Below are 21219 nucleotides of genomic sequence, written 5' to 3' on the forward strand. Positions count from 1 at the left end.
ACAGGACATAAGCTAAACCTCCCAGACCTACCTCGAAGGCCACTGAGATCAATGTGTGGGGGGGGGGGGTGACCCTGCTCTTGCCCACCCCGGTTCCCTGTGACGCTGGCTGGTACAGGAGTCCCAGTCAGGAAAGCACTTCAGGCAGCTTCCATTGGGCCACCCCCAGGTCATTGTTGGAATGTGGTAGTGTAGGTGTCCTAGAGTGGGGGGGGGGCAGCGCAGGGGGGGCTCTGAGGGATAGGGGAGAAGAGTGTACGCTGAGTGTCTTCTGTTACTCTGATACTCTTGAATAGCTTTTGATTTTCTAAAAATAGTCATTGTATGAGTCAGGGAGTATCAAATCAGTGTTGGCTGGGCCACCCAAGGGTGAAGAGAGGGACTGGAAGTCCTGGGCGTTAGGAGAGGGGCATGGGTGCATACAGATGACGATACCGAATGTGGTTCTCAGGAGGCAGCGTGGTGGATTTTGAAGGTAAAACTTTCTGAGTTTATCATGTTTGAATTTGAGGGACAGGGAGTGATGATGGATCGTCACTGGTTGCCCCCTCATCTAGCCCTGTGGAAATGGGGGTCTCAGAGGAGCAGTCTCAAATCAGCTGGGGCTGACTTGGTGGCCTGTTTGGTTCCTGCTCATCCCCCTCCACAGGCACCAGCCTTGTCGCCATCTTTGTTCCACTGGGGTGTAGCCAACTTTTTCTTAAACACAAGAGCCAGTCTCCCCTTTAACTTCCCTTCCTCCTCAGGAGGTAGGCAGGGAAGCAGTGGTATAGGAGATGGTTTGTTGCTGTTGTTATGGGTTTGAGTTGTATTTGGCTATAAAACAATCTTGTTAGAAAAAAGTCAGTGGGGGAGGAAGGGAACAGGAAGAAAGAGAAAGACCTCTTCCCCCTCTCACCACATATTGAGACACTTCTCAATTGGTCTCTAATCTTGTTGTAGGGATTCTGTTGGTTGGATGCCTGGAAAGGGAGGTGGGATGGCCTTCGGACTGTACCAGCTTAGCTCGCATGGGTGACCAATTGTTGCAGGCTCTGAAAATAAAAACAATCCTGAACCCATACTCTCTGCCTAATTCTTGATGGATTTAAGAGAATTGTGTTTCCCTTTAAGGTTCGGGGACCCTACTTGACTAAAACCATTGGTGTGGGGGTGGGCGCGGCTATTTCCTCGAGGCCAAAGGGCTCCTATGTAGCATGGTCCCAGGGATGGCCGGAGTAACTGCCAGTTACTACCCTGACTCCAAAAACTTAGCATTCAGATTGATTCACAAGATGAAATAGGGATATCAAAAGCTTACCCTAATTGGGCTCCTGGGTGGCTCAGTCGGTTAGGTGTCTGCCTTCAGCTCAGGTCATGATCCTGGGGTCCTGGGATCAAGCCCCACATTGGGCCCCCTGCTTGAAAGGAAGCCTGCTTCTCCCTTTCCCACTCCTGCTTGTGTTCGGTCTCTCGCTGTCTCTCTGTCAAAAAAATAAAACCTTAGGGCGCCTGGGTGGCTCAGTGGGTTAAGCCGCTGCCTTCGGCTCAGGTCATGATCTCAGGGTCCTGGGATCGAGTCCCACATCGGGCTCTCTGCTCAGCAAGAAGCCTGCTTCCCTCTCTCTCTGCCTGCCTCTCCGTCTGCTTGTGATCTCTCTCTGTCAAATAAATTAAAAAAAAAAAAATCTTTATAAAAAAAAAAAATAAAACCTTAAAAAAAAACCCAAAAACTTTAATATTTGTTTCCAGACTTTACTACTTTCCTTGAACCCATCTTCTTACCCCAAATTACTTGAGAGGACTGTATCTTTCTAGTTCACGTATGAAAACTTTATTTATCCCAAGCATCCATTCTTATAATAAGGATTTGATTCACGTGTCGTGTGCGTGTATATGATCTTGACAAGAAATAGGCTTTTTTAAATCATGGAGAACTCCAAAAAGAATAATGAACCACTTTTCTGCCCATTAGAAAGCTTCCACAACATCTACTCAGAGCCAGTCTTCTCTTCCTCACTCCTCCCTGACTTTGCTCTTTAAATTTACTCCAAGCAAGTAACACTTCTCTGGATTATTGCAAAAGCCCACTGGCTTTTTGGCTTAGCCTATTGTTGCCATAATCAACTCACTAAATGTCTAATTAGGTCAGCCCATTCTCACTGGAGAGTTTAATGGCTCCTTGTTGCCTATAAAATTGAACTCTAGCCCATGTGCTAAGACACAAAGCCAGCCTTACCCTATGTTCATCTTATGCTCCAATAACAGGCAGAGTTCTGTTTCTAGAATGTACCCTGCCCTTGGAGCCTTGCTTGGAAACTTGGTTGAGAGCTAGTTCCCTGAGAATATTAAGACAGCTCACTAAAAAAGATTAGGGGCAACTGTTGTATGCAAGACATAATCCCTTGGTTTCAGTAAAAAAATGTTTAAGTTCAGGGGCACCTGGCTGGCTCAGTCAGTAGAGCATATGACTGGCCCTTGGGGTTTGTGGATTAGAGCTTAATGGTCAACTGTCCAGTCCCACCCATTCCCCCCAAGGTAACTGCTGCCATTGGCAGTGTGATTGCTTCCTAAGCAACCAGATACAGAACTGCTTTTCATGTTGTAAAACTGCATAAATGTCTCCATTTTGTGCACCTTCTGCATCTCACTTCTTAAGATTTTATTTATTTGAGGGGCGCCTGGGTGGCTCAGTGGGTTGGGCCGCTGCCTTCGGCTCAGGTCATGATCTCAGGTCCTGGGATCGAGTCCCGCATCGGGCTCTCTGCTCAGCAGGAAGCCTGGTTCCCTCTCTCTCTCTGCCTGCCTCTCTGTATACTTGTGATCTCTCTCTGTCAAATAAATAAATAAAATCTTTAAAAAAAAAAGATTTTATTTATTTGAGAGAGAGTGCATGCACGTGGGGAGGGGCAGAGAGGCAGGCTGACTCCTTGCTGAGCGCCGAGCCCGATGCAAGGCTTGATCCCACGATTCTGAGATCACTACCAGAGCCCAAACCAAGAGCTGGATGCACGCAACTGACTGAGCCACCTAGGTGACCCTCACTTTGGTTTTTATGACCCTGTTTCTCACACCAAACCACATAAGGCCACTTGACTCCAGGAAGAGCAAAGCATGAGCCAGCGATGACTCAAGGGCCACACCTCTCCAGCCAAGGAATCTTCAGTAAGTCACTTTTCACTCCCTGGTGCCTTTCCTCACAAGTAACAAAGGGCATTTGAAGTTGATGTCGTGCTGTGGCTACCCCTGTCCCAACATTCCGTAACTCAGGTGTTTGGATGCTCCAGTACCCACTTCAGATCTACTGGGAAGAAGGGCAGCTGTGGAAGAAGATCTGTTTCTTTCACGTGCTCCTTCAACAGACATTTCAGTTGTGCTAGGTAGACCCCCAGGATGAGGCGATGTGTAACAGGCAGGCTCTTCTCAAGGAGCTCACCAACTAGTGGGAGAAATAGTCCCTTCAAGACCAGGAGCACATGGGAGTAACACTTCTGGGGAGAAGAAGCTGGGATCGAGACAGGTGTAGAGCCAATAGTGCTCAAGAGGGACAGAAGGAAGCATACCACCCAAAAGGCGAAGCCTGAGGAACTGGGCAGATCATTGGCACTTAGAGCAAAAAATATAAGAGGAAAGGAAGTGTCTGCCTTGACGAACTTGAAAAGCTGCTGGCCTAGATTCTTCATAAATGTCAGTGTCACACAGGGCAAAGGGGCTGAGGAACCGTTCCAGATTAAAGGAGACTCAAGAGACCCAACAACTAAATGAAATATGGGATCCTGGACCAAAACAAAAAAAGTGCTGTAAAGGACATTTTTGGGATAATTCACAAAATTGCAATATGGACTGTTGACCAAGGTTGAAAGATTGCCTCAGGGTTAAAGTTTCTGATTTCGGTAAGTATCTAAGGATATCCTTATTCTCAGGAAATAACACTGCATTTAAGGTTAAGGACTATGACAGGAGAGTGCGGGGCTGACTCAGTCAGTAGAGCACGCGACTCTTGATCTCAAGGTCCTGAGTTCAAACCACAACTTGGGTGTGGAGCCTACTTAAAAAGGGCGGTGGGGGGCAATCTGGGTGGCTCAGTCACTTAAGCGCCAGACTCCCGATTTTGGCTCAGGGTCCTGAGATCAAGCCCATTGTCAGGCCCCTCACTGGGTATAGAGCCTGCTCAAAATTCACCCCTTCACATCCAGGCTCTCTCTCTCTTTAAAAAAAATAAATAAAATTAAAAAGTAAAGGACTGTGATATAATTTACTTCCAAGTGGTTTAATAATAATAACAAAAAGATGTAAATGTGTGTGTGTAAAAGATACAGAGGAGAGAAAGCAAATTGGACAAGGGTGAGGGATACCTGGGTGGCTCAGTTCATTAAGCAGCTGCCTTTGGCTCAGGTCGTGGTCCTAGGGTCCTGGGATTGGGTCCTGCATCCTGCTCCTTGCTCACCAGGGAGTCTGCTTCTTTCTCTGCCTCTGCCTGTGCCTGTCCTCTCTCTGCTTGTGCTCTCTCTCAGACAAATAAGTAAAATCTTAAAAACGGGGGGGAGGGGACAAGTGTGGAAAATCAATGGCTTTTTCTTTTTTTCAGTAAACTCTAGGCCCAGCCTTGGGGTTGGAGCTCACAACCTGGAGATCAAGAGTTTTGTGCTCTACCAGCTGACCCAGCTAGGTGCCCCCCAAATCAGTGACTCTTGATAAACGGTCTAAGGGAGTTCTTTGTACTATTTTTGCAACTTTTCTGTAAGTATGAAATTATTTCAAAAGAAGTTTAAGAGGTGAGGACTTGCCGGTTAGGCTCCTGTGTGGACAGGGCGGGTGTGGGCAACCGTCTGTCTGTCCAGAAGCCTGGGTGGTCGGGGGATGAACGTGAGGAACGGTCTTGGAGAAATATCCAGGGTGGTGGCAGCAACTTGTCCCAAGCACCCAAATGGCATTGATGTACGCGAGAGGTCCCCCGCGGGGGACGGGGCGGGGGGGGGGGGGGGGGAGGAGAGGGAGGGGCGCCGAGGGCCCCAGGGAAGCAGTGAGAGCCCGGAGGGCAGGATGGCAGTGACAGGGACAGGGACGGGACGGGGAAGGGAGGGGAGTGGAGCCACGGGCCGTTCCGCGGGAAGGCCCGAGAGATAAGGGAAAGCTCTGCTGGCTGGGGCTGCAACGCGCCCCACGACCTTGGTTGAACAAAGGCTTCCCACACTGGGGTGGAGGCGGAGGAGCGCCTAGGAGGGACGCAGAAACAGCGTCACCGGCGAGCGGGGGCATCCCGGGCTGTTCTCAGCGTCCGTGTGACTGTGACCTAGCGGGAGGGTTAGAAGTCCGGATGACCTTGATGATTCTAACCTTTGAAGACCTTGGCCACTCAGATTTGCAAGTGATCATGCCTGCAGGTCGTGTCAAGTTCGGCCTAGGGCTCCCTGCTCGCAAACTCCCGGGTCAGGGAGCTCACCCTCACCAGGAGGCAGCCCCTTCCAGCGATGGCCAGGGCGGGTCAGCTCTTCCAGCAGAGACAGATCGCCCGGCCAGACGCCTCCACCCACGGGCGTCCTTTGTTCTCATTTCGCCGCGCGGGGCTTGCGGCCACGAACACGGCCATGGCCGGAATATGCCACCAGATGGCGATAGTGCCCCAGTTTAGCCTCCCAGACCTCGGCCTTTCAGCTTCTCTTCCCCGGAACCAGTAACTGGGAGGAGCTGGGGTCTCTGCAGGAGCTCCCCACTCCACTCTGGCTTCCGGCTGTATTTAAAGGCATTTTGCCTGTCTTGAGTGTGGCAAAGGTGCTGTTCTTCCTTGTTCAGGCTGCAGTTCCCGAAGGCCTAGGACAAGCATATGCTTCACGTACCACAAAGCAGGAGCACCAGAAGAGGAAGAAAAAGGACGGATGAGAGTGGGTTATCAGTGTATATATATTTTATAAAATTAGTTACTTATTTTTTACTTCTTTCTTTCAAGTGGGCTCCATGTCCAATGTAGGTTTGAACTCAAGACCCTGAGAATGAGTCACGTGTGCTACAACTGAGCCAGCCAGATGCCCCCATCAGTGTTTGGGGTTTTTTTGTTTGTTTGTTTTTCGTTTGTTTTGCTTTAATCTCAACACCCACCATGGGGTTGGAACGTACAACCCTGAGATCAAGAGTTGCATACTCTACAGACTTAGCCAGCCAGGCGCCCTGCCATTAGTGTACGTATATTTTTTTAACTTTTTTTTTTTTTAAAGGTTTTATTTATTTATTTGACAGACAAAGCTGAGCAAGGAGCCTGATGCGGGACTCGATCCTTGGACCCTGGGATCATGACCTGAGACGAAGGCAGTTGCTTAACTAACTGAGCCACCCAGGTACCCCAGTGTACGTTTTTAATAAATACAGTAAAGTGGTCCTCATGGAAAGACACCAGATCTATGTTGGGTTTCTTTAGTTCTCTTTTTTCTTTCTTTCTTTTTCCTTTTTTTTTTTTAAGATTTTTATTTATCTGAGAGAGAGTGAGAGAGATCACAGAGGGAGAGGGAGAAACAGACTTGCCATGTAGTAGGGAGCCCAATGTGGGGCTCGATCCCAGGACCTTGAGATTATGACCTGAGCTGAAGGCAGTCACTTACATGACTGAGCCACCCAGGCGCCTTTCTTTCTCTTTCTTTCTTTCTTTCTTTCTGACTTTCTTTCTTTCTTTCTTTCTTTCTTTCTTTCTTTCTTTTTTTTTTAAAGATTTTATTTATTTATTTGACAGACAGAGATCACAAGTAGGCAGAGAGGCAGGCAGAGAGAGAGAGAGAGGAAGCAGGCTTCCCGCTGAGCAGAGAGCCCGATGCGGGACTCGATCCCAGGACCCTGAGATCATGACCTGAGCCGAAGGCAGCGGCCCAACCCACCGAGCCACCCAGCCCCCTCTGACTTTCTTTCTTAAAAGATTTTACAGTTTGTAAGTAATCTCTACACCCAACTTGGAGCTGGAGCTCATAACACTGAGATCAAGAGTCACACACTTCACCTACCGAGCCAGCCCAACAAAGGTGCCCTTTTGTTGCGTTTATTTTAGATGACACAGGGTGGGAATCATCTTAGTCTTTTCTATGCCTAAATCCTTCCCCCTTGGATGGTCCCGAGCAATTGCTAGGCTCTAATCAAGAAATAAAGCTTACATTCCAATTCTGACTTCACTCCTAATTAGCTGTGTGGCCCTGAGTAAAACTTAACTTCTCTGGGTCATAGAGGTCTCTTCCAAATAGGATGAGCCTGGGCAACACCCCCGTCCCTCCAACCCAGGACTCCTGTGCCATCTCTGGGTACATGTCCTCACACATGTCATGCTGACACCTCTGAGGGATGCCTTCTTTTTACACAGAACTACTGCTACTACTTCTTCTTCTTCTACTGTTTTATTGAACTTTAAGCAAGCCAGCAAAAAAAGTTTTTAATAAAAAATAAAAATATTACTACAACGAAGGGAAAGATGGTGGGTTGATAATTTTTTTTAAGATTTTTAAAATTTTGGGACGCCTGGGTGGCTCAGTTGGTTAAGCAGCTGCCTTCGGCTCAGGTCATGATCCCAGTGTCCTGGGATCGAGTCCCACATCGGGCTCCTTGCTCAGCGGGAGCCTGCTTCTCCATCTGCCTCTGCCTGCCACTCTGTCTGCCTGTGCTCACTCTGAAAAATAAATAAAATCTTTAAAAAATATATATATTTTTAAAATTTATTTATTAGACAGAGATCACAAGTAGGCAGAGAAGCAGGCAGAGAGAGAGGAGGAAGCAGGCTCCCTGCTGAGCAGAGAGCCCTATGTGGGGCTCAATCCTGGAACCCTGGGATCGTGACCTGAGCCAAAGGCAGAGGCTTTAACCCACTGAGCCACCCAGGCGTCCCAATGGGTTGATAATTTTTAATTATATTCATGTATTTTTTTAAACTTACATTTACATATTGGCCTGTTGCAATAATAAATAATGTTAAGTATACCAACCATTAAATAATAAATAAAAAGAACGACAATGAGAAAATAAATTTCCATTTTAGACCAATATGCAGATTCAGTAAAATAGTTCAAATATAAAGTACGACTTGCACCATCAAAAACATTACCTTTTGGAAAAAAACAACAACAACAACACATTACCCTTTGGGCACCTGGATGGCTCAGTCAGTTAAGCCTCTGACTCGATCTCAGCTCAGGTCCTGATCTCCCGGCCCTGAATTCAAGCCCGGCATTGGGCTCCATGGTGGGTGTAGATTCTCCTTTAAAAAAAAAAAAAACAGCACTTGCAGTTTGTACTCTGTTTCATGTTTTAAAATTTAAACCAATAAATACATAAATAAAACTTAAACCAAATAGATTTTTGTTTTTGCTTTTAACTTGTTTTCACAATCACTGTACTATCATTGTTTATTTTGAAATGATTGTTTAAACGTAGGCATGTGTATTGTCTTAGGGGTTAGAGAGGAGAACTGTCCCTGAAGCAAATTCAAATGATACCCCAAAAGTTAGGAACTTATTCCGGAAACAAACATATGGATTAAATCCGCGTGTCTGGGGACTGTATAACTAGGAGGTTTCTGAATTAACATCCAGAACTCATTATTCTTATAAAACTGAATAATTATTGAAATCTAAAACTCAATTGATGGGTTAAATACAGATTAGACCCAACTGAAGAGAATCCACTGGAGAAGTATGTTAAGGAATTACTTAGAATGCAACTGTAAGGCATATATTGGTAGTACATATCAAGAGAGCCTAGGGGCGCCTGGGTGGCTCAGGCCTTCAGCTCAGGTCATGGTCTCGGGGTCCTGGGATCAAGCCCCGCATCATCATTGGGTTCTCTGCTCAGCGGGGAGCCTGCTTCCCTACCCCAGCCCCCGCTTTTCCCCCTCTCTCTGCCTGCCTCTCTGCCTACTTGAGAGCCTAAAGAGGGGGAAAGAGAGAGAAACAGAACATAATGAGGTCGAACTTCATCACGTTTGGGTCCCAGAAGGAAAGGATAAGAGAATAGATGAAAGGTGATTTTTTTTTTTAAGATTTTATTTATTTGACAGAAAGAGACAGAACGAGAGAGGGAACACAAGCAGTGGGAGAGGGAGAGGGAGAAACAGGCTTCCCACTGAGCAGGGAGCCAGATGTGGGCCTCGATCCCAGGACCCTGGGATCATGGCCTGAGCCGAAGGCAGACGCTTAACCAACTGAACCACCCAGCTGCCCCTGGAAAGGTGATTTTTTTAAAAAAGGCTGCCTGATGAAAATCTTGAATCCACAAAATCAAGAAACTCATAAATCCTCAGCAGAGCAAATGAGAAATCCACAGCTGGGCACACAATGTGGGCAAAATGGCAAAGACATAGGATCTTGAGCATGGGTCGCCTAGAAGGCCTGAGTCCTTCCACAGGGACAGCTTAATGGCCACTCACCGGCAGCAGGCAGAGAGTGAAGCTTACAGAACGCTCCCCCAAAATGCAGAAAATCTCTCTCAATCAGGACAGTCCAACCAGCCGAGCCACCTTGCATGAGTGAGTGTAAAATAAAAATAAAGACCGATAAACAAAAATAACAAGGTCCACACCAAGAGAACAGGACTGGATGAACTTCTAAAGGATGTACTTCCAGGGCACCTGGGTGGTTCAGTGGGTTAAGCCTCTACATTCGGCTCAGGTCGTGGTCTCAGGGTCCTGGGATTGAGCCCCGAATCGGGCTCTCTGCTCAGCTGGGAGCCTGCTTCCCCCTCTCTCTCTGCCTGCCTCTCTGCCTACTTGTGATCTCTCTCTGTCAAATAAATAAATAAAATCTTAAAAAAATAAAAAATAAAAATAAAGGCTATACTTCCAAAGCATGGGCAAGAATCCCAGAAACAAGGTCAGTAATGCGAGAGGGCATGCCACTGTTTGACCTTGGGGGTCGTGAGTTCGAACCCCACGTTGGGTGTAGAGCTTACCTAATAAAAATATTTTTTTTAAAGAAATAACAACAAGAATAATAAAATCCTCCAAGAATCTGCACCAACCTGTCCACTGGAGGTTATTACAAGGGCTGTTTCCAGAGAGAAGACCGGGCAGGTTAAGGAACACAGCTCTGGCGTCTTTCAAGTGGTACATTATGTGTTATTGTGATCTCCAGTATTTTGTAAATATAAACAAGCAAAAAAAAAGTTATTTTATTTGAAACCACAGGCCAGTGAATCGGAGGATCCAGCAGCCATGTAGTGCTTGTATTTGTAACAAACACCCAGACCTTGAGGTTTGCAGGAAACCAAAGGCTTCAAGTTGACTACGTAACAAAAGCCGTCCTCTGCAGCCTACTTTCAGTGGCTCTTCCTCCCAATTTAAAACCAAAGTTTTCCCAAAATTTCCAAAGTCATATGTGTTCACGGTAACAAATAAAAACTATGGAAATATACCTAAGCCTCACTATTCTCCCCATTCCCTTTTTCCTGATCCTCCCACCCCTCTGATGAGCTTGCCCCTGTGAACTTGGCCCTGTACCTTTCTAGACCCTTTTCTATGCATCTACAAATATATAGAGAATATAAATACACATGATATATGGATAAAGGTGTGTGTCCCCTGTATTTAGACACATGTATCCATAGATACATATATGTACACATATATACATACATAAGGAAATATATGTAGACATATATCTACATTTATCTATATTTTTCTTTTTTTTTTAATTTTTTTTTTATTTATTTGACAGACAGAGCTCACAAGCAGGCAGAGAGGCAGACAGAGAGAGAGGGGGAAGCAGGCTCCCCGCTGAGCAGAGAGCCCGATGCGGGGCTCGATCCCAGGACCCCGGGATCATGACCTGAGCCGAAGGCAGAGGCTTAACCCACCGAGCCACCCAGATGCCCCTATATTTTTCTGTGTTTGTGTATATTCACCTTAAAATGTTTTTTTGACACAATGTCACTTCTAGAAATTTATCCTATATAAGTAACTACATGAGATCTAGATACAAGAATGTTCACCGAAGCATCATTCATAAACATCAAAACAAAGCATATATATTATGTTGTGTATTTGTGTACATACACAGAGAGAGAAGAAAAAGTTCTTTTTTATGTAAGTGGGATTTGCACTTTCACTGAAGCACGCAGGTTCGGACAGTCATTACCTTCTTTCTTCTTTCTTTCTCTCTACAAGTGATGCCTCAGCTGAAGTTCTTGTGCGTACATTAAACACAAGGACTTACTTAGGATGAGTTCCTAGAAGTGAAATTGCCAATCAAGTGGTAGAGCCTGTAACATTTTTTAAATTTCTTTTTTTTTTTTTTTTTTTTTAATAATCTCTACACCCAACGCAGGGCTCGAACTCACGACCCCAAGGTCAAGTGTTGCATGCTCTTCCGACTCAGCCTTCGAGGCGCCCTGAGCCTTCACCACTTTATTTTTTTTTTAAGATTTTATTTATTTATTTGACAGAGAGTGATCACAAGTAGGCAGAGAGGCAGGCAGGGGGGGTGGGAAGCAGGCTCCCTGCTGGGCAGAGAACCTGATGCTGGGCTCCATCCCAGGACCCTGGGACCAGGACCCTGGGACCATGACCCGAGCTGAAAAGCCTTCAGCACTTTAATCCGTGCAAAGTGCCCTTCATCATGTAAATGTCAGATCCACTTCCGCCCACAGGGCAGGAGCAGGTGGAAGGCCCACCTAAGCTCTAGGCGGCCGCCACCCTCCTCCTAAGTAGAACGCTCCCCTCCCACAAAAGTGGACTCATGGCCATTCTCCAAACCCCACGGCCATCTAATATTTGCCGAAAGGACACTCAGAACACCACCCGTGGAATGCTGCTTAAAAACAAACAAACAAATGATTTCTGTGGCAAGTCTGGGAAACCTCAATTTAAAGAATTTCCATCTGGTTTCTTTATGGCAGGTCTTCTCAGAATCCTTGACCTGCCAGCACACATTCTAGAAGATACAGCTTTTTTCCAAACTCCATGCCCATGGAGTCTTTTCTCCGTGGAGAGTCTCATGAGACTTAAGTTCCTGAAGGCTGACTTGGGGGCTGCTGGCTTCTATGGGGCCAGGCTCACTTGAATCTCATCCAGTGGGATTTACCCCCATTTTCCAGATGAGAACATGCCGGCTCAGCAAAATGGGTGCGTTGCTTCTGGTTCCTTAGCTAACAACCAGCAGGTTCCAAGTCTGAGGCGATTCCTGACTTTCTCCTCGTTGAAGCCACTTGCTCTGATGCACGAAGCTGAGCGTGCTTGCGGAGAACACCAGACTGGTGCAGAGTGGGAAGGCGACATTTCCAGGAGCCCTCAGTGGGGAGCTTTGGGTTGAGTGAGTGGGACAAAACTTCGTGCTATATTTTGCAGGCTTCATCCTGGTGATTCCTTCTGCTGCCCAAACAGGAAATTGAGGGCCCAACCTCTGAGGCCCTCTTACCTCTGCCACTGGCCACCCCCAACTCACCATCAAGGCATGGTCTCTGGCCACAGGGAGGTGAATGGGACACGCAGGTCAGGGGACAGGTGGAGTTCCAGGAACACCAGGGTGAGAAAGCAACCAGGGACCTGTACCCCAGGTGTGCAGGGCCGTGAGGAAAAGAGCCCACAGAAGAGGGTCTGGAGGAGAGAAAGTTCCCTAAGACCTGACCCACTGTCCCCTTTCTGCAACATGCTGAGCCCACCCCACCAAGGAACATAGGGCTCCTCGAATGGATGGGGAGTTATTTTCAAGGTCCTTCATAGCATTCTTTACCTGTTTTTGTCTTCTTTTTTTTTTTTTTTAAAGATTTTTATTTATTTATTTATTTGACAGAGAGAGATCACAAGTAAACAGAAAGGCAGGCAGAGAGAGAGAGAGAGAGTGAGAGAGGGAAGCAGGCTCCCTGCTGAGCAGAGAGCCCGATGCGGGGACTCGATCCCAGGACCCTGAGATCATGACCTGAGCTGAAGGCAGCGGCTTAACCTACTGAGCCACCCAGGCTCCCCTGTTTTTGTCTTCTTTTTCTGTTCAAAGTACTTTTACATAGGACATTTCCTTCCTCCAACACAAGGCCGCCCAGGGTGGTGGGAAGGGCCAAGGTGGGGGTTGGCTGGCTCTCTCAGGACTGGGACACGCCACCCCTCTTGGGCCTTCAGTTCTGTGTTTGGCCTTCACCTCCTTGAGCTCAGAGACACTCCCCTAGGCAACTGCAAAGTTGCTGAATTCCCATGAGACTTAATTTCCTAATTTATGCTGGAAAGCTTTGCTGTCCCCTCTTTCCCTGGTTCCCGATGGGCCCTGCATGGTTCAGAATCCGGGGAGAAGTTGGGACCCATTGAATTCTAGGTTGAAGAGCGAGATCAGTTGTTCCCATTCCTGGGTGGAGGACATCACTGTTGTCAGTTTCAAGGACGCCATGTCTCTCCTTGGATCCAGATGGACACGTACAGGCATTTGTTCTCCCGGGTTCCAGTTCTAGATGAGTTAACACTGTGATTCAGCTGCCGTCCAGTCTCAGCACTCCTGAGCCTGGGAGACACCCTGTCTCTCCCCTGCTCCGTGCCCCACGCCTACCCCGTACCTTGAGGGTGAGGGCAGCTGGGCCGGCGGGAGAGCTGCGGCTCCCCACCTGCCTGGCATTTGCCGGCACCCAAACAACTGGGCGCGCAGGGCAAGAATGACAAGCCTTGGCAGCTGCTGAGCTACCCAGTGGGGCAGGGAAGGTGGCCAGGTGGGGCCGAGACAGGGTGCGGCGACAGGGAGCTCCAAGGCCTGCCCAGACATCTGGCTGGCCCAGGAGGGCTGGGTGTGTTGACAAGTGTGGGCTGACCCAACGCCAGGCTACCGAGCGCCTGGCGAGCACAGGATTTGGTGGGCAACTGAGCGAATAAGGGAACGGGGAAGGGAGCCTCAGATTTCTGACCTACAAGACGCGATGCCAGCAGGGCAGTTTGGGAATTCAAAGGACCTGATACATACAAGGAACTCAGAACAGTCCCTATAAGTGCTCCAGAGTTCCAGGTGTGAGTATTAGGAGCCCAACACGTAAGTTACAGCAGGTTCAGCATCTGGTTCATCTCTTATCCTCCACCTCGCTGCAAAAGCAGCAGGCGAGGGGCACCTGGGTGGCTCAGTGGGTTAAGCCTCTGCCTTCGGCTCAGGTCATGATCTCAGGGTCCTGGGATCGAGCCCTGCATGGGGCTCTCTGCTCAGCCAGGAACCTGCTTCCTCCTCTCTCTCTCTCTCTCTCTCTCTCTCTGCCTACTTGTGATCTCTGTCTATCAAATAAATAAATAAAAAATCTTAAAACAAACAAACAAAACAGCAGACACGATCAAGATAGCAACCAAAATCACCTCACACCAAGATGTCATGAAACCCTGGGAAGTCAGTGTCGTTATGGAGCCCATTTGGTCGAGGGGGGAAGCAGGCACAGAGGGCCTGTGACTCACCACAAAGAACCAGCTGAGGCTGACGTGTATCAAGGAGGTACGGAGTGGCCCGCCCAGCAGCGGACCTGCTCCATCTGTCGGCTCAGGCAGGGTTGGTTTCTTTCCCTCCTCCACCCTCTCCCGACACCCACCACCTCGGGAATCCTGCTGAGGCAGGTATGCGACTCTGCCTTTCACAGATGGGGAAACACAGCCCCGAAGGTGAGAAGCTGACATTCTTTCCCCACGTGGCCTCCACCAGCCTCTGTCCTCACTCCTGAGCCCAGGTCCCCTTCCCCCGGCAGGTCACTGGGCTGGGCCTCTCTTACTCCTAGAAGCCTTCCCTCCCTGACTCTCCTGACTGGGGAGGGAGCACTCTGGCCCTGGGCAGCATTACCAGGAGCCTTGTTTAAGATGTTGAGGGTGGTGCTGTGGTGGCCCAGAGAGGGGACCCAGGTTTCAGATCTTAAGATCAGAAGAGAGAATTTTTTTTAAGATTTTATTTTTATATAATCTCTACACTCAACGTGGGGCTCAGACGTGTCACCCCAAGATCAAGAGTTGCAAGCTGCATTGACTGAGCCAGCCAGGCGCCCCAGAGAGAATTCTTGAATCAACTCGGACTTGCTTCCTTCCATGAGAGAAGGTCCTCACCCTCAAGGGGGTGGTTTGGCTCTGCCAAGGTCCCTTCTGTCCAGCTCTCTGCTCACCCAAAGCCACTGCTGTAGAAAACCCCCTGCTATGTCTCATCCCCCATCTGTAAAATGGGCACAGGGTGTGACAGAAAATGTTCTCAGGAAGGGAGCGGAGTTGGCCCTCCACGTACACAGCTTTATTTCTCCGCACAAATGCCAATTTCCCTTTCACATACAAAGCTGCTCAATGTCCCAAGCCGTTTGGCCCCTGTCTGAAGGTCGCAGCCAGGTCTCCTGTTCCCATTTTGCCCCACTGGCGTTTCCTGCCTGCTTCCTGCCTCCTGTCCAGCCAGCCAACTGGTCAGCGTTCCTCAGCAGCTTGCCTGCTCGAAGAATTTTCTCCCTGAACATGCTGTGCCCTCGTGCAAAACACCTTTCTCTCCCGTGCTTTGCGGGGGGACTCCTGCCAGTCTCCCCCACCAGAGCTTTCTCAGACTCCGCTGGGCAACATCGATCACCTCTCCCTCTGCTCTCTCTCTCCGGGGCTTGTCCATGAGATTATTTTGCATTTATCCTAATCCTGCCATTTCTCTCATTTTTTTTCCTGTTTCTCTGGCTCTTCCCTAGGCTCAGTAGTTTCCGCTTAGAGAAACCAAGGTGGGGAGTGGGCTTATGTACTTTCCAGGGTGTCAGAGCTTGGGGATCCAGATTGTTCCCTGGAACCCACAGCTCGGGCAGGGCACTGTTGGTTGGAATGCTCAAGGTTGGACTTGAGGACTCCCCGCAAATCTGGTGCCCCAGCAGAAACCATACCCTGCCTCTAAGTACTGAGGCTCCCGCTGCTCTGGGTGACCAAATCCCAGTGAACCCGGCTGATGCACCTGGACAGGGCAAGGCCGGCAGCTTGTCTCTATGCCTGTGCAGAGTGAGGCCTCCTTGGCCGTGAATCCACCCGAGCCCCTTTGGCCATCAGAAGGTTGGGATCCCGGCTCTGAGCACCCATAGGGGTCTCTGAGACTCTGCTGGAAGGATTCTCTGCTCTTTAATTAGGGCTGAATATACATATATGGTCTCCCCACCCACCCAGTTTCAGATTCAGGCCAGGAAGCAGAACATCTGGCACTCTCTATGGCTTCCAGAGTCATTGAACACTCTCCTGCTCGAAGTCCCCCCCTTCCAGACAGAAGCTAGACCTTCACTTCCTCAGCCTCTTGGCAGCCGGGGCACCGCCATGACCTGGGCCCTTGTTGGCAACTAAGAACCCGATGGACTCAGGCGTTGTCCACTGAATATGATACCTCATTTGGGGAAGGCTCCTGGAATATGGAGATGAGTCACAGCAGGTAAATACAATAGGGCACCCCGGAAGATACTAAATGAGGGGAGGTGTCCAGAGTTCTGGAAGCATCAGTGGTGGAGACTGGCAGGGAGGTGTCCCGTCTTACTCATGTATTAATTGCCCTGTCCTTCTGGCAGTGGGGTGCCCTGTAAAGTCAACTGGATTTGCTATCTGAAGACCTGAGTTTAAGGCTGTTGTGGCACGTTTTAGTTGGTATCTTGGGCAAATCACCACATCCCCAGAGCCTCTGTTTCCTCATCTTCACCTTGAAGGATGTGGGAGGGTAAAACAAGGCAGTGTGTGTAAAAGAGCTTTGAAAGTGGTCCAGCGCTATATAAATCTTCATTTTTTTAAAAAAATGTCACTTCATCCTTTTCGAGCTCCTTTTTCTCTTTTTTTTTAGGGAGTGGGGAGGGGTAGAGAGGAACTCCTTAAGCAGGTTCCATGCCCAGCGTGGAGCCCGACGCAGGGCTCCATCTCAGGTCCCTGAGCTCATGACCTGAGCACAAACCAAGAGTTGGACATTCAAGCAACTGAGCCACCCAGGTGCTCCTTCACTTTCTTTCTTTCTTTTTTTTTCTTTTTATAATATATATATTTTAAGATATTATTTATTTTTATGAGACAGAAAGACTGAGAGTGAGCAGGGGAATGGGAAGAGAGAGAGGGAGAAACAGACTCTCTGCTGAGTTGACAGCCCAACATGGGGCTCAATCCCAGACCCGGGGATCATGACCTGAGCCCAAGGCAGACACTTAGCCGACTGAGCCACCCAGGTGCCCCACTTTCTTTTTTTAGTAAAGTAAGTCATAAATTCTAGCACATTATTGGCACTTGAAAATTTCTACTGCATGGACATATGAACATACACCTAGAGGATCCGATGCACAGCAGGTACTCGGGAAATGCTTTATTAAAAAGAAAACGTAGGGTGCCTGGGTGGCTCCATTGTTTAAGCATCTGCCTTTGGTTCAGGTCATGATCTCAGGGTTCTGGGATCAAGCCTGCATCAGGCTCCCTTCTCAGTGGAAAATCTGCTTCTCCCTCTCCCTCTGCTCCTTCCCTCCACTCTTGCTCTCTCTTATACACATTCTCTTTCTCTGTCCGAAATAAATAAAATCTTTAAAAAAAATAAAACTTGAAGAAAAATGTCACTTTTGGCACAAAATTAAGAACGTCACATACATTCTTTCACTTAATTTTCACAGTAACCTTGGAAGATGCCTATTTCCAATTTATAGATGAGGAAACTGAGGCCCAGAGATGTTAAGTAACTTGCCTGAGGTCACACAGCTAGGTGGCAAGGCTGGGATTCACAGTCCAGGCCTTTACTCTTGTCCCACTTGCTATGATCTTTTCCACAACATAGTAAATGCCCAGGTGTTTCCCAACAGTTTGGCCTAAGTCCCCCAACCTTTCACTCCTACATAAAAATGTAGCTTTGTCCGTCACTTCAATGCACATCTTTAACTCCTGGCCCAGGGCCAGTGTTGGACTTGGCAGACCTGGGGGGCCAGCCAAGGATGGCAGTTCCTGAGAGACCGTTTCCCTGAAAGGGTCCTTGTTTCTAACCTCACTGATGCTGGGAGTGAAGTTTTCCCATTCTCTGAATCCCTCAGATGAGGGGTCTCTAGCCCATATGAGTTTCAGGGCAGGTACCTCCCCCATCTCTTCCTGGTATCTCAGCTGTCCCTGAAGATAGGCAGGAGGCAAAGCATCCCCCCCACCCTAGATAAAGGGCCTGAAGTCACTGCTGTCACAAGCCTGCCCAGGGACGCAAACCCAGATCTTTGGACTCGGAGTTCAGAACCCTCTCTACCAAATGGCTTGGCCTAGAATTTGAGCCCAAAAACTGTCTGGATACAGGAGAGGTTTCCTGGAACAGGCTCAGGGCAAAGGCCACTCAACAGCCTTTGCTCTATTGATCCCTCCCAGGCCCCCGAGAGGGACAGTGTATGTGCTCAGGGTAATAGCCTTGGTGCTGTGTGGCACTGAGAGGCAGAAGGAAGAGGTTGGAAGTGGAGTGGGAAAAAGACTTTCCTGTACAGCACTGGGATATCCCTGAGATATAAGGAACAGAGGCTAATTGCTTTAGACATGAAGTCTACTGAGTCAGGGGAGCTGAATAGCCGAAAAGATTTGGGGGGCTCTGGGATAGAAGACCAGTGTTTGGGGCCTCAGTTTGTCCTGACCGCTGTGCATGCAGGATGCTACTTTTGGACCAGAATTTTGGATCTCATCCCCGGGGGACATCCCAGGCCTAGGGATGCTCAGGAGGGATGAGAGGGCCCAGGACTTTGAAGAGATCTAGGTCAATCCTGTTTTAATTCTCTTCCCTGCCAGCAGCTTGGAGCATTTTAATTTAACTGAAAGGCAGAAATCCTTTAATCGCTGGATCTCAGTTGTGACATAACTTTTGGGGTATGAGGGAGGGGGAGGGCAATGACAGTAGGTAAGGCGAGGCTGCAAGGGGGAAGGGCCTGGGGAGGGGTCTGAGCTTGATCTCAATTGCTTAGCTTCTGGTAGGAGAGGCTAGATTCTTCCATTAGTCCTTTGGAATCAATCTCTTGCTTCGTGCCTCTTGATGGCATTGGCTGCAGACACGCTGAGGAGTGGGGAAGAGTCTAGGGGAATCATGGTTTACCTTTAAAAACAGCATTTGAAAACACATGTCCAAGGACACTCGGGTGGCTCAGTGGGTTGAACATCTGCCCTCGGCTCAGGTCATGATCCCAGGATCCTGGGATGGAGCCCAGCGTGGGGCTCTGTGCTAAGTAGGGAGTCGGCTTTTCCCTCTTCCTTAGCCCCTCCCCTCCCACTGTGCGCTCTCACTCTCTCAAATAAATAAATCTTTAAAAAAAAAAATCGTTCACTGGTGATTAAAAAAAAAGAAAGAAAGAAAATGCATGTCCACTGGAGGGTGTGCACACGAATGTTCACAGCTGTGTCAATCATAAGACAGCAAAAACAGCTCCGGCATCCATCACTGATGAGTGGGTAAACCACCTGTGAGACCCCCCCCCCAACGAAGGAACACTACTCGGCGGTAAAAGGTGATGATTTCCTGACACACGCACGAACCTCCAAAACATGCCACTGACTGAAAGACCCAAACGCAAAAGGCCACATGCTGCGAGAGTCCATGTATGTGACATTTCTAGAAAAGGCAAAAACTTAGAGACGGAGAGCCGACCAGTGGTGGCTTAGAGCTTGGGGTGGGCTTGGGGACTGACCACAGATGGGCCCGAGGGAATGTTCTGGGGGTGGTGAGAATGTTCTAAAACTGGATTGTGGAGATGGTTGCACAATTCTGTAAATTTATGGACACTCATCAAATGCTGCGCTTAGAATGGGTGAGTGTTATGGTGTGTCAGTTGTACATCAGCAAATACCTGAAGTCCTTTGCTTCTCCCAGGTTTATCCTAGAGGTTCCCTGCTTGCCAGGTTGGGAGTAGAGGGCACAGTCCCTCCACCTCCTCCTCACAGAGGAGAGGAGGGCTGTGCCAACTTTGTCTAACGCGGTGGTTCTCAAAGTGTGGCCTCTGGGCCACCCACAGCAGCAGCCCCCTGGGGTAGGTTGTTAGAAATGCACATCTTGGGCGCCTGGGTGGCTCAGTTGGTTAGGCGATTGCCTTTGGCTCAGGTCATGATCCCGGAGTCCCGGGATCGAGTCCCACATAGGGCTCCAAGCTCCATGGGGAGTCTGCTTCTCCCTCTGACCTTCTCCCCTCTCAGGCTCTCTCTCACTCTCTCTCTCTCAAATAAATAAATAAAATCTTTAAAAAAATTGCATATCTCGGACCTGGGCCCAGAACTGCTTAATCAGATGCTCTCTGGTGGTGAAGGCCAGCAATTAGAGCTTGAACAAGCCTCCAGGGCGGTGATGACCAGGGTCTGATGCAAGGGAAGCGGATAGCAGGTGGGTCTCTATGTTGAGTGCTCCCTGCAGGCAGTTTCCTGACAAGCCCTGAGTCATTCCATCCTCACAGCACCCCAGTGATGTCCGTGTTATTATCAACCATGCCCCATTTTGTGCACAAAGAAACAAAGGTTCAGACGGGCTGAGAGACTTGTCCGCGAATAAGGGGGAAGAGCTGGGATGATCTAACACTCTGACCTGAAACACGGCTGCTCTGTCTCCCCACTGACCTTGTGAACGTGACCAAGATTCCCAGTGTCCAAAGGCCCAGAGAGGGGACAGAGACTTACAATAAATACAGCCCCCTCAGGTTCTATCTTGGAACAGAGCGTGGGTACAAAGAAATAAACAATAACCCTAGCACTCCCCATGCCCAGTATTTTTTCCTCAAGGCTGAAGCAGCCGGCTTTGTTTAATGTTAGATTGTTTACTCCCAGGGGACTATAGGGTGGGGGAATTTAGAGCACGCTGCTTGGACAGAAGCCCAGGAGGTCCTAGCTCTCAAGTCCTTGGGAGCCCGGAATGCGAAGCGCTGAGGACATACAGGGAGTAGAACTCGGAGATCCTGGTCAGAAAGGGGGAGAGCCGCTAGGGCCTGGGGAGGGTGGGTCTGTGGTTTCCAGATGCGCGAATGACGTAATGTCTGCCTGTCCTGCAAACTCCAGACCTGCTCCGAGTGGCCTTCTTCGGCCTGCTTCTCAGGGGCTAGGCTATGTCCTGGAGCTGCTCAGGAAACTGAGGTGGACCAGCCCGGCCTCCCTGCTTAAACCCAGAGGAGCCAGAAGCCTGACTCGATGTTGTACATGTTAGGGGAGGGGCGTGTCCCTTTGTCACCTCTTTTGGTCATTCAATGTGGGTGGCTGCTGTCCATTCGCCTTGCTTGGCCCTCCCACACGAAGTTCACAGCCCTGGCTTTTCCCACCACAGTCACCATTGACCGTCAGCCTTGCTCCAACAGAGGGATTCTTCTAGCCCAACTATCCAAACGGGCCGAGAGGGG

The sequence above is a fragment of the Lutra lutra genome, chromosome 1 (assembly GCF_902655055.1).
Source record: "Lutra lutra chromosome 1, mLutLut1.2, whole genome shotgun sequence".
Classification (NCBI taxonomy): domain Eukaryota; kingdom Metazoa; phylum Chordata; class Mammalia; order Carnivora; family Mustelidae; genus Lutra; species Lutra lutra.